Consider the following 9893-nt stretch of genomic DNA (forward strand, 5'->3'; position numbering starts at 1 on the left):
TTTTTTTTCCCCCCCCCTTTTTTTTCCTTTTCTGTTCCTGGATTTCTATTTTCCTCTTCCTGCTTTTTAAACTGAAGGGAAACCTCAGGACAGAAGAAGGAAAGATCCGTCTTGGAATACTTATGGAAGTTTATGGTTAAAAGTGGATTTTAATTTGGGATTCCTGCCCCGGTTTGGTGACTGCTCACAGCATTCCCATTATCCAGGGGGGAATGGTGCCAGGGAATGCAAATGGAATCCAATTGGAATGGCAACCACGGCAGAAGATCTTCCTTGGACATGGAGAATCCTGGAACGGCTTGGGTGGGAAGGGACCTTAAATCTCATCCCATTCCATGGGCAGGGACACCTCCCACTAACCCCTCTGCTCCAAGCCCCATCCAACCTGGACTTTCCAGGGATCCATCACAGGAAGAACAACGCTCCAGAGCAACTCCCGCAATGCCGGGGGACTCCGGCTCCTCCAGAAGCTGTTTTCCATGGATAACTCCATGCCACCTCGTGCTTCAGCACTTGGCTCTGGTGGATTCCCACTTTTTTTATGGATTCAAGGTCAGGAACCCCACAACGTAGCCACCTCCTATTTCAAACCCAAGTGGAGTAACTGGGATCTTCCCTGGGAGCCACCCGCTGTCCCCTCCATAAGAACCACTCCGTACCTTGGAAAAGCCCCGGATTCCTCGGATTATTCTGATTTCCAAGAGGCAGCCGAGCCTCCGAGCCCCGCGGCTCTGCAAACAGCGGCTCTTTCCCGGCGCTGTTTGCTCAGCCAATATTGACTCTGCTCCCGACACGGCTCCCATGGAGCCGGGCGTTCCCAGCGGGATCTGAGGAGCATCGGGACAGCACGGAGATAGCGGCGCGTGATAACAGCCCCCATCCCACTGCTCCTGCCATGGGATAATGCCGGAATGCCGGTGGGAAAATCCCCTGGGAGAGGGGGATGCAGTGCTGATGCTGGCAGTGCTGCTCCGGGCTCCTCCAGGCATCCCAAGGTTATGGAATTGTGTGCTCCGTAAATACTTGGGAACGGCGCCACTGCTGCCGGTCACCTTGGGTGGCATTCCAAGGGTTTTGTGTGGGATGGGCCCCATTCCAAGGCTCCTAGTGCTTCCCAGCATTGTGATGGATGGATGGATGGATGGATGGATGGATGGATGGATGGACACCTCCCACCATCCTGGCCTTGGACACTTCCAGGGATCCAGGGGCAGCCACAGCTGCTCTGGGAATTCCAGCCCAGCCTCTTCCCACACTCCCAGCCAGGAATTCCTTCCCAATATCCCATCCATCCCTGCCCTCTGGCAGTGGGAAGCCATTCCCTGTGTCCTGTCCCTCCATCCCTTGTCCCAGTCCCTTCTCCAGCTTAGAAGGAATCTGGAATTTTCCCATTTGCTCTCTGCCATTCCATAAATAACCAGATTCCGCCAAAAGTCACTGCCTGCAGGAGCCTCTCCTTTATTCTCCCTCTGTTTCTCCTTTATCCCCCCTCTGTTTTCTCTCCCAAATTGTTCCCTAAGTGCCTTTATCCAATATTTATCCCCTCTGCCAGGAACAAAGCGTTGGAGACGGATAACGCGCATCATCCATTGTTCCTCCTGAATTCCAAATGCTGTTATTCAGGGAAAACATCGCTCCCTGCATCTTTTAGGCGCTCTTTGCTCTTGATCAGAGCCCAATTAAGCTCCTTTTCCTGGGAAAACAGCGGAGCTGGAGTGTCTTACCTGGAAAAAGGCTTCTGGAATGAGGATTGTCACTTGTCACGAGGATATGTTTGGGTATCCAAAGGGAAAATTGTGTGGATCATTCTCTGCCCCACTTTTCTCCTTCCATACACCAGGAATTAAAGATGAACGCTCTTCCTCCTTTTTTAATCTCCCAATGCCTAAAAGGGAATTCCAAAAAAGAGGGAAAGTGAATTCTGACATGGACAGTGATAGGAAAAGGGGGAATGGTTTACAATGGAAAAAGGAGAGATTTCGATAGGATTTGGGAAGGAATTCCTGGCTGGGAGGGTGGGGAGGGGCTGGGCTGGAATTCCCAGAGCAGCTGTGGCTGCCCCTGGATCCCTGGAAGTGTCCAAGGCCAGGCTGGACAGGACTTGGAGCAGCCTGGGATAGTGGGAGCTGTCCCTGCCCTTCCAACCCCAACCATCCTGTGATTCCATGACTTTGGGAAGACATTTCCATCCCTTTTCGTGCTCGGCCCCCATCCACAGGCTGCATCCAGGCCGTGCCCGTGTTTGGGTGTAATTTCTGGCATCTCCTGCTCCTTTGGGCTGCAGATGAAAAACATCTCCCAGTTTTACAACGGCTCCTTGGGCCCATTCCCAGCCGGCCATTCCCGCCTGGCAGCGTCTCCTGAAAAACACTTGGCATCTCCTGTTCCTCTTTGTTTCAAGCCCCAATCCAGCTCTGTCTGGAGTCCTCCCAGGATTTTTTTCCCTATTTTTCTGTCTGGACTCAGGTGTTTTCCATGCCGATATCACCCCCAAGTCACCTGCCCAAACACGCTCCCATCCCGAGGGCCAAAGTCCGGGAATTGCACCCTGCCCTTGAGCGAGGCTCAGCCAAAGCCCTCTTAGGCCCCACCTAATTAACCCCGGCCTTATTAGCAGATAATCGCTGGACATTTAAGCAAATTATCCGCAATAAAAGTGGGACAATAATTCCAGTGTTTAGTTTCGCTCTGCTCCTTGCTGGAATCAGGCTCTGTTTGCCCGGAGTTACACATTATCCAGGACCTTTCGGCACCAACGGCTGCTCCGTGGCTTTGGATTGTTTAAAACCAGCCCGAGTCAGTAAAAGTTTGGATAAATATTGGATTTGGCCGAGTTTGCTGTTTGGATCAGGAACCCGATTGCTGCTATTGATTGACAGATGTGCCCAAATGTTTGGAAAGCCTGGCCTCGATTGGATTCGGGAAGGTGTTTGGGCAAACAGCCCTAATCCAAGGCAAACAGAATCCTTGGAAGCAGTTCCAGGCTGTGTTAGCAGAGCAAACGGAGGCTCTGCAAACAGCTTAGAAGAATCCGGCCACCTTCACGTAACCTTTGGAGGAGGGATTGATCCGGGGGGAGGCGGCCCGACGTTTGCACAGGGAGCAGATTGAGTGGGATCAGCGGGATATCGACCCCGGCGCAGGGTAAATGTTAGCGCTGAGCCCCGCGGCCGCTCCCCCGCCCCGCGCTCCTTGGAATTTATCTTCTGCCGGAGCTCCGGGGCCGCGGCACCGCAATAAAAAGGGATAACGGCTCGGGATGGAGCCGCTCCCACCGCAGGCTCCTCCCGGGAAAGGGCTCGGCCTCCCGCGGCCGCGGCGGGGATTGGCGGAGAGCAGGAGAGGGATGGATGGATGGACGGATGGAGGATTGGGAATGCTGAGCCACGGGTGGGGCGGCACGGGGAGGCGTGGGTGGGATGAAGGGATAAAATAATGGGATGAAATGGGGATAAAATGATGGGATGGAAGAGGGATAAAATAATGGGATGGCACAGGGATGCATGGATGGGATGGCACAGGGGTAAAAGGATGGGATGGCCCATGGATGAGAAGGAACAGGGATAAAATAATGGGATGGAACAGGGATAAAAGGATGGGATGGAATATGGATACATGGATGGGATGGCACAGGGATAAAATGATGGGATGGAACAGGGATAAAATGATGGGATGGAACATGGATGAGAAGGAACAGGGATAAAATAATGGGATGGCACATGGATGAAAGGATGGGATGGAATATGGACACATGGATGGGATGACACAGGGATGAAATAATAGGGGGGCACATAGATAAAAGCATGGGATGGTACAGGGATCACTGAGGGGATAGAACACGGATATGTAGATTGGATGGCACAAGGATGGATTGATGGGATAGAACCTGGACGAATTGATGGGATGGAACATGGATACACCTCTGGAATAGCACATGGATGCACTAATGGGATAGAATGTGGATACACCTCTGGAATGGCACATGGATTCACTACAGGACAGCCTTGGAAAAGGCGTTTGAAGGCAGATTTATCCTGTGGGAATCACAGCTGGCAGCACTGCTCCAACACCCTCCTGCTTCCAGCTGCCCATGGCATTCCCCAGTCACAGCCAGATCCTGGTTACTTACAGACTCCCTCCAGGCTCCTGCCTCTCTCCAGGGCGCTTCCCAAAATTCTCAGAGCTGTACTTGGATGATCCTTGTGGGCCCCTTCCAACCAAAGATGTTCCATGGAAATCCCTCAAGCACCCACCTTGACCACAGCACTTCCTGCTCCAGGGAGATACATGGCATACACGGAATATTTGGGATCCAAGGAATACATGGGATATTCGGGATGCATGGAATATTGGGGATCTACGCTGGATCTGCACGTGCAATTCCCGTGGCGTGGCTCTCCGTGCACAAGAGGCCATCCATGCATCCCGACGCCATCTGGGGCGCCAATTACTGGAAGCACGCACGGAATCAAGGTAATTACTCCCGCAAATTGGCCGTGTGATTGCACGGGCATCCCTGGGATATTCCAGGCCTTTTCCGAGCCAGGCTTCCAGAAACTCCAATAGATTCCAAGTTATGTTGGAAATTATCTGCCCATCTGGCTGGGCCTGCCAAAAACGGCTGTTTATGGGCAGAGAGATTAAACAGCCGCTCTTGATCGATGGTTTAATCATTGGGAGGGAGGGAAAGGCGTTGGATTTTCCCAAGGATTGACCCAGGATCTGGGGACCAATGACAGGTTTAATTAAACAGGGAATAACCGGCTTTTTCTCCTGAAGTATCCACTAAAAATGGCCCTGGATACAGGAGGAGAACGTGTCTGATGGATCATTGCTGCACTGAGAGGAGCCGTGGGTTTAAATAATCCTGGATTAATTATTAAGCCTGACTTGCCTCCATTTCCAATGGCACAAAACCTGGGAAGGGCTGGAGGAGTTCGTGGCCTTGTCTTTCCAGGGGGTTTCCATGCCTGGAGCTCCATCCCCTCTCTGCTCCTCACTCCTGTGGGTCACATCCAGCTCCATGGAAGCACCAGGGGAATTCCAGTGATCCCACAGGAATCCTTGGTGTTGGAAAATCCATGGCATCTGTCCACTCAGGTGAGGCCCTACCTGCAGAGCTGCTCCAGCCCTGGATCCCAACACCAGCAGGACTTGGAGCTGCTGCAGCAATTCCAGAGGAGGCCACGGAGCCGCTCCAGGGCTGGAGCCCCTCTGGATCCAGGCTGGGAGAGATGGGAATGCTCACCTGGAGAAGGGAAGAGCTCAGGGCCTAAAGGGGCTCCAGGAGAGCTGGAGAGGGACTGGGGACACTGGATGGATGGACAGGACACAGGGAATGGCTCCCACTGCCAGAGGGCAGGGATGGACGGGATATTTGGAAATTAGGAATTGTTCTCTGGGAGGGTGGGGAGGGGCTGGGATGGAATTCCCAGAGCAGCTGTAGCTGCCCCTGGATCCCTGGAAGTGTCCAAGGCCAGGTTGGAGCAGCCTGGGACAGTGGGAGGTGTCCCTGCCCATGGATCCCTCCCAGCCCAAACCGGTTTGGGATTCTGGGAACAGAAGCACAAAAACGTGGAAATGTTCCCTACAGCAGGACAAGGATTAAAAGTCATTCCCAGCATTGTGCAGCCGTGGATAATTTTTCCATGGAAAGCAACTCTCAGTGCCACACCAGGAGGGGGAGGAGGACATCAGTCCAGGGTTTTTGGGAAAAGCCTTTTCCCATCACCAGTGGAGATCAGCAGGTTCAGCATTCCCAGAGGGCACAGGACTCGGACGGGATGGGATGGGAATGGGGATGTGAATCCCTGACCTCAGCACCCAGATGATTCCCAATGCTCACCCAGCTCCTGGATGGATTCATCCCCTCCAGCACCAGGAGGAGCCTTTAGACTCAAATCTCTTCCCTTTTGTTCCTTTTTCGTTTGATTCCATGTCAAAAATTCCAGCATTTATCGCACTTTTTGTGCTCCTTAACGGGAGCCTGGTTTTTTTTTAGGGATTATATAAAAATCCATATTTATGAGACGAGCAGGGATCAAGAACATGGAGATTTAAAAGATCCAATTATCTTCCCAAAGTTTGCCTTTATGTTCATCCTAATGAATCCAATGTTTTCCAGGGAGATAATTGCCTTTCCCAGCTCTTTAGAATTCCAGCATTCCCTGATTTTCAATTTAAAAGGAGCCTGTGCCTCCTGCTTGAAGTCTTGGGTCTCCAAGGAATTCCCGAGGAGGAATTTTTTGTCCTGCACAATAAAAATAAAACTTCCTAAACATTCCTGGCATCCTCGCTGGGTGGAACATCCTTTTGTGGGGATGGGAAAACCCGGAATGTGGGATTCAGAGGGAAAAGGGGAAAAGCAGAGGAAGGTTGGATAGGAACTGCTGCCATGGGAGACACCAGGGAACAAGTTCTGGGCTGGCTAAATAAAGTTGGGAATTCGGTCAGGAACTGGACAATTCCAAGTATAAATCCCACACTTCCTGGACCAGCGGCTCCGTGCCCTGGCTGGGCACCCCAAACCCCAAGGATCATTTTGGAATCGTTATCCTTTAGGATTCCCATCAGGATAAAGACCCCAAAGCCTCCTACACTCACACGGAAGAGGTTTCCAAGGCCTTCCACGTCCCTGATCCCACCGGAGCCAATGGGATTCTTGGGATGTGCCCCAAACCAAGGTAAAAGAGGGACAAAAAGCAGCAGGAATTTGTACCTGGAAAGGCTGAGCTGCCCCATTCCCAAGGAAAACCAGGATTTCCCAAGGAAGCAGCTATTCTCCCCATATTTTTGAATCCAGGCTCTTCCATGGACATCCAACCCCGCTGACATTCCAAGCTCTCCACCCGACCTGTGGATCAGCATTCCTGGCAAAACAGCAATTCCAAAAAAACCCCAAAGCAAAACCCTTAAATTGCACTTTAATTGGATTTTCCAGAGGGTTATTAGGAAATGTTTCCAATCAAGGAGTAAATTGGGATTGTAATAAAATATTCCATAAATATTTACATTGGCCCTGGCTCCACTTGAAAAGCAGGGATATTTTTCCCTCTTGGACACGCTGCCAAAGGAGCCGGTTGGAAAACCAAGGTCCCAGAGTTGGTTTGTTTCCATCCAGGAATGATCAGAGGGGGTTTTCCCCCCCAATTCCACCTGAAAACATTCCCAGGTGCATCCCAGGTAAGTCTTGGGATCCAAATGGGATGACCAGAGGGAGCAGAGGAGGGAAAAATCTCCGAAGCTGCGGCACATCCCAAGGAATTTACGAGCTGTGTGGGGTGGGCAGGGCTCCAGCTCCATCTAATCTGGATCCAGATCCAAGGGAACCGTCTGGTTCCACGGGATGAGGTTTTAATCAGGTGTGGATCAAGGAATTTCCCAGAAGTAATTCAAGCCAGGCTTTGTTTATTGCTCCCCCCGTGACCCCCTCGTGCCATATTGAACCTGTTACCTGCTGATATCCCAGGATTCAAGAGGGATTAGGGAAAATTTTCCTGCTTTTCCAGATAAGCTGCTCTGTCTGTTGGAGCACAGAGGAAGGGGAGTTTTTCTCCAGCATGGAAAAAACACAGCTGGATGAATGGGAAGGGTTAGGAAAACACTGCTAGGGCAGGGATGAGCAATCCATGAAATATTCCATGGATTAATCAATCCCAAGGAAGCAGAGCTGGAGAGGGATGGGGATGCTCAAGGGTCATGGCCAAGCAGCAGGATCCTCATCCAGAATATCCATTGGAGGGAAACCTAGGAAAAATCAGGACAGGCCTCCCAGAGAAGCTGTGGATGAATCCTTGGAAGTGTCCAAAATCAGGCTGGATGGGAATTGAAACAACCTGGGATAGGGGAAGACGTCCCTGCCCATGGCAGGGGTGGAATTGGATGGGATCGAAGGTTTAGGAGCAAAAATCAGGAGCCAAGGATTTGAGAACAAAATCGGGATCCCAGATTTCGGAAGGAAAATGAGAAAATTCAAGGATTAGGGAGAAAAACTAGGAGCATGGGGTTTAGGAGAGAAGATCAGGATTCTGGATCTAGGAACAAAATATAGGAGCCAAAAGTTTAGGAATAAAAATTAGGAGCCCAAGCTCTGTGAGGAAAAATTTGGAGCTCAGATTTGGGAGGAAAAATTCCAAGTTCAAGATTTAGGAACAAAACCTAGGAGCAAAACTCAGGAGCCAAGAGTTAAAATTGGTATTCCAGAGTGCAAAAGCCTGGCAAACCCAATGGAAGCGGCTGGGAAAACAAGGAGCAGGGAGGAATCCCAGGTGGAAAATTTAGGATTCCAGTGAGCCCTCAGAGCTGCCAGTGGCACCAGGAGTTTCCCGACTCCAGTCGCATCCCAGTGCTCCGTTCCCATGGAGCAGCCGCTTGGCAGCTCCCAACAGCTGAGGATATTCCCATTTTCTCCGTCCTTTCCATAATTCCAAGGGACGGAGCCAATTGGCTCTGCCGGGGCTGACGGATGGGAGCTGACAGCGTCACTTCCCATTAGGATTATTTCTGGGAATTCACACCGGGATGGCCCCGGCTGGCATTCCCAGCTCCCGACTCCCTGGAACAATCTGCTGCTTCCCAAGAGTTCAGGGAATGTAGGAAAAGCCGGGATGGGGACATTTATTGGCACCAAGGAGAAATCCTACTGGAAGTGAAGGCTCAGGATTCCCAATTCGGGAATTCAGGATTCATGTAAAGAAATCCTACTGGGAATGAAGGCTCGGGATGGGATTTTAGGAAAAGAGTGGAATTCCAGCCAAAGACAACTTGGCTGGAATGTGAAAATCATTCCCAATGGCTCTGGGACACTCAAAGGCATTTTAAGGACATTGGGGACAAATCCATGGATGGGAATGTCATGGAATGCTGTGGGTGGGAAGGGATTAAATCCCATCCCATTCCATGGGCAGGGAACCTCTCACTATCCCAGGCTGCTCCAATCCCCATCCAACCTGGCCTGGAATACTCCAGGGATCCAGAGGCAGCCACAGCTTCTCTTGGAATTCCATCCCAGCCCCTCCCAGGGGACCATCCCTTCTCAGTATCCCATCTAAATCCCCTTTTCCTTTCCCTGTGTCCTGTCCCTCCATCCCTTGTCCCAGGCCCCTTTCCAGGGAACTCCTTTTCCCTGCTTGTTTTTTCCAGGATGAGGGAAAGAGCATTCCCAGCTGGAATGTTGGGATGTGGCTGGATGGAATTTGGGGACACGAAGGTGGGAAGAGCCAGAGCATGACTGACTCCGGAATGATCCCTTCCCATGGAATGGGATCAAACCCTCGCTCCATCCATGGAATGCCAGGAGCTGGGAACGAGCTGGGATTTGCTGCTGATCCAAGGAGGTTTTTCCATGGTTTGCTGGAAAACAGGGATGGGAATCCCGATCCCACACTGACACCTCATGGAAAAAGCGCTCATTGCAATTCCAGTGCTCCGGAGATGGATTTTTGGGATAAACGCTTGGATCTTGCTGCCCACTTTGTCCTGATAAAGGTGGTTGGGATAAAGGGATATTTCCCCTGAAATTAAAGGGATTGGGACAGGATCTGCCTGGGAAAACCTGGAGATCTTGGAGCTGCAAATCCAACGTTTCCCCTCCAACTTACCTCATCTGCTGGGGCTTTGGAGGAAAATGAAATAAATAAAAATAAAATTAGAAATAAAATCAGAATTAAAATTAAAATAAGAAGAAAAAATTTAAAATTAAAAATTAAAATTAATAAAAAAGGAATAAAAATAAAAGGAAAATAAAAATAAAAATAGACTAAATCAAAATTAAAATTAAAATAATTAAAATAAGAAGAAAAAAGTAAAAATAAAAGAAAATTAAATTGAATAAAAATAAAGGTAAAATAAAATTACAAAAATAAAATTCTCAAATCCAAAGGAGTGGATTCGGA

This window comes from Melozone crissalis, unplaced genomic scaffold (genome assembly GCF_028551555.1).
Source record: "Melozone crissalis strain CALT ecotype California unplaced genomic scaffold, PUWL_Pcris_2 ptg000014l_1, whole genome shotgun sequence".
NCBI lineage: Eukaryota > Metazoa > Chordata > Aves > Passeriformes > Passerellidae > Melozone > Melozone crissalis.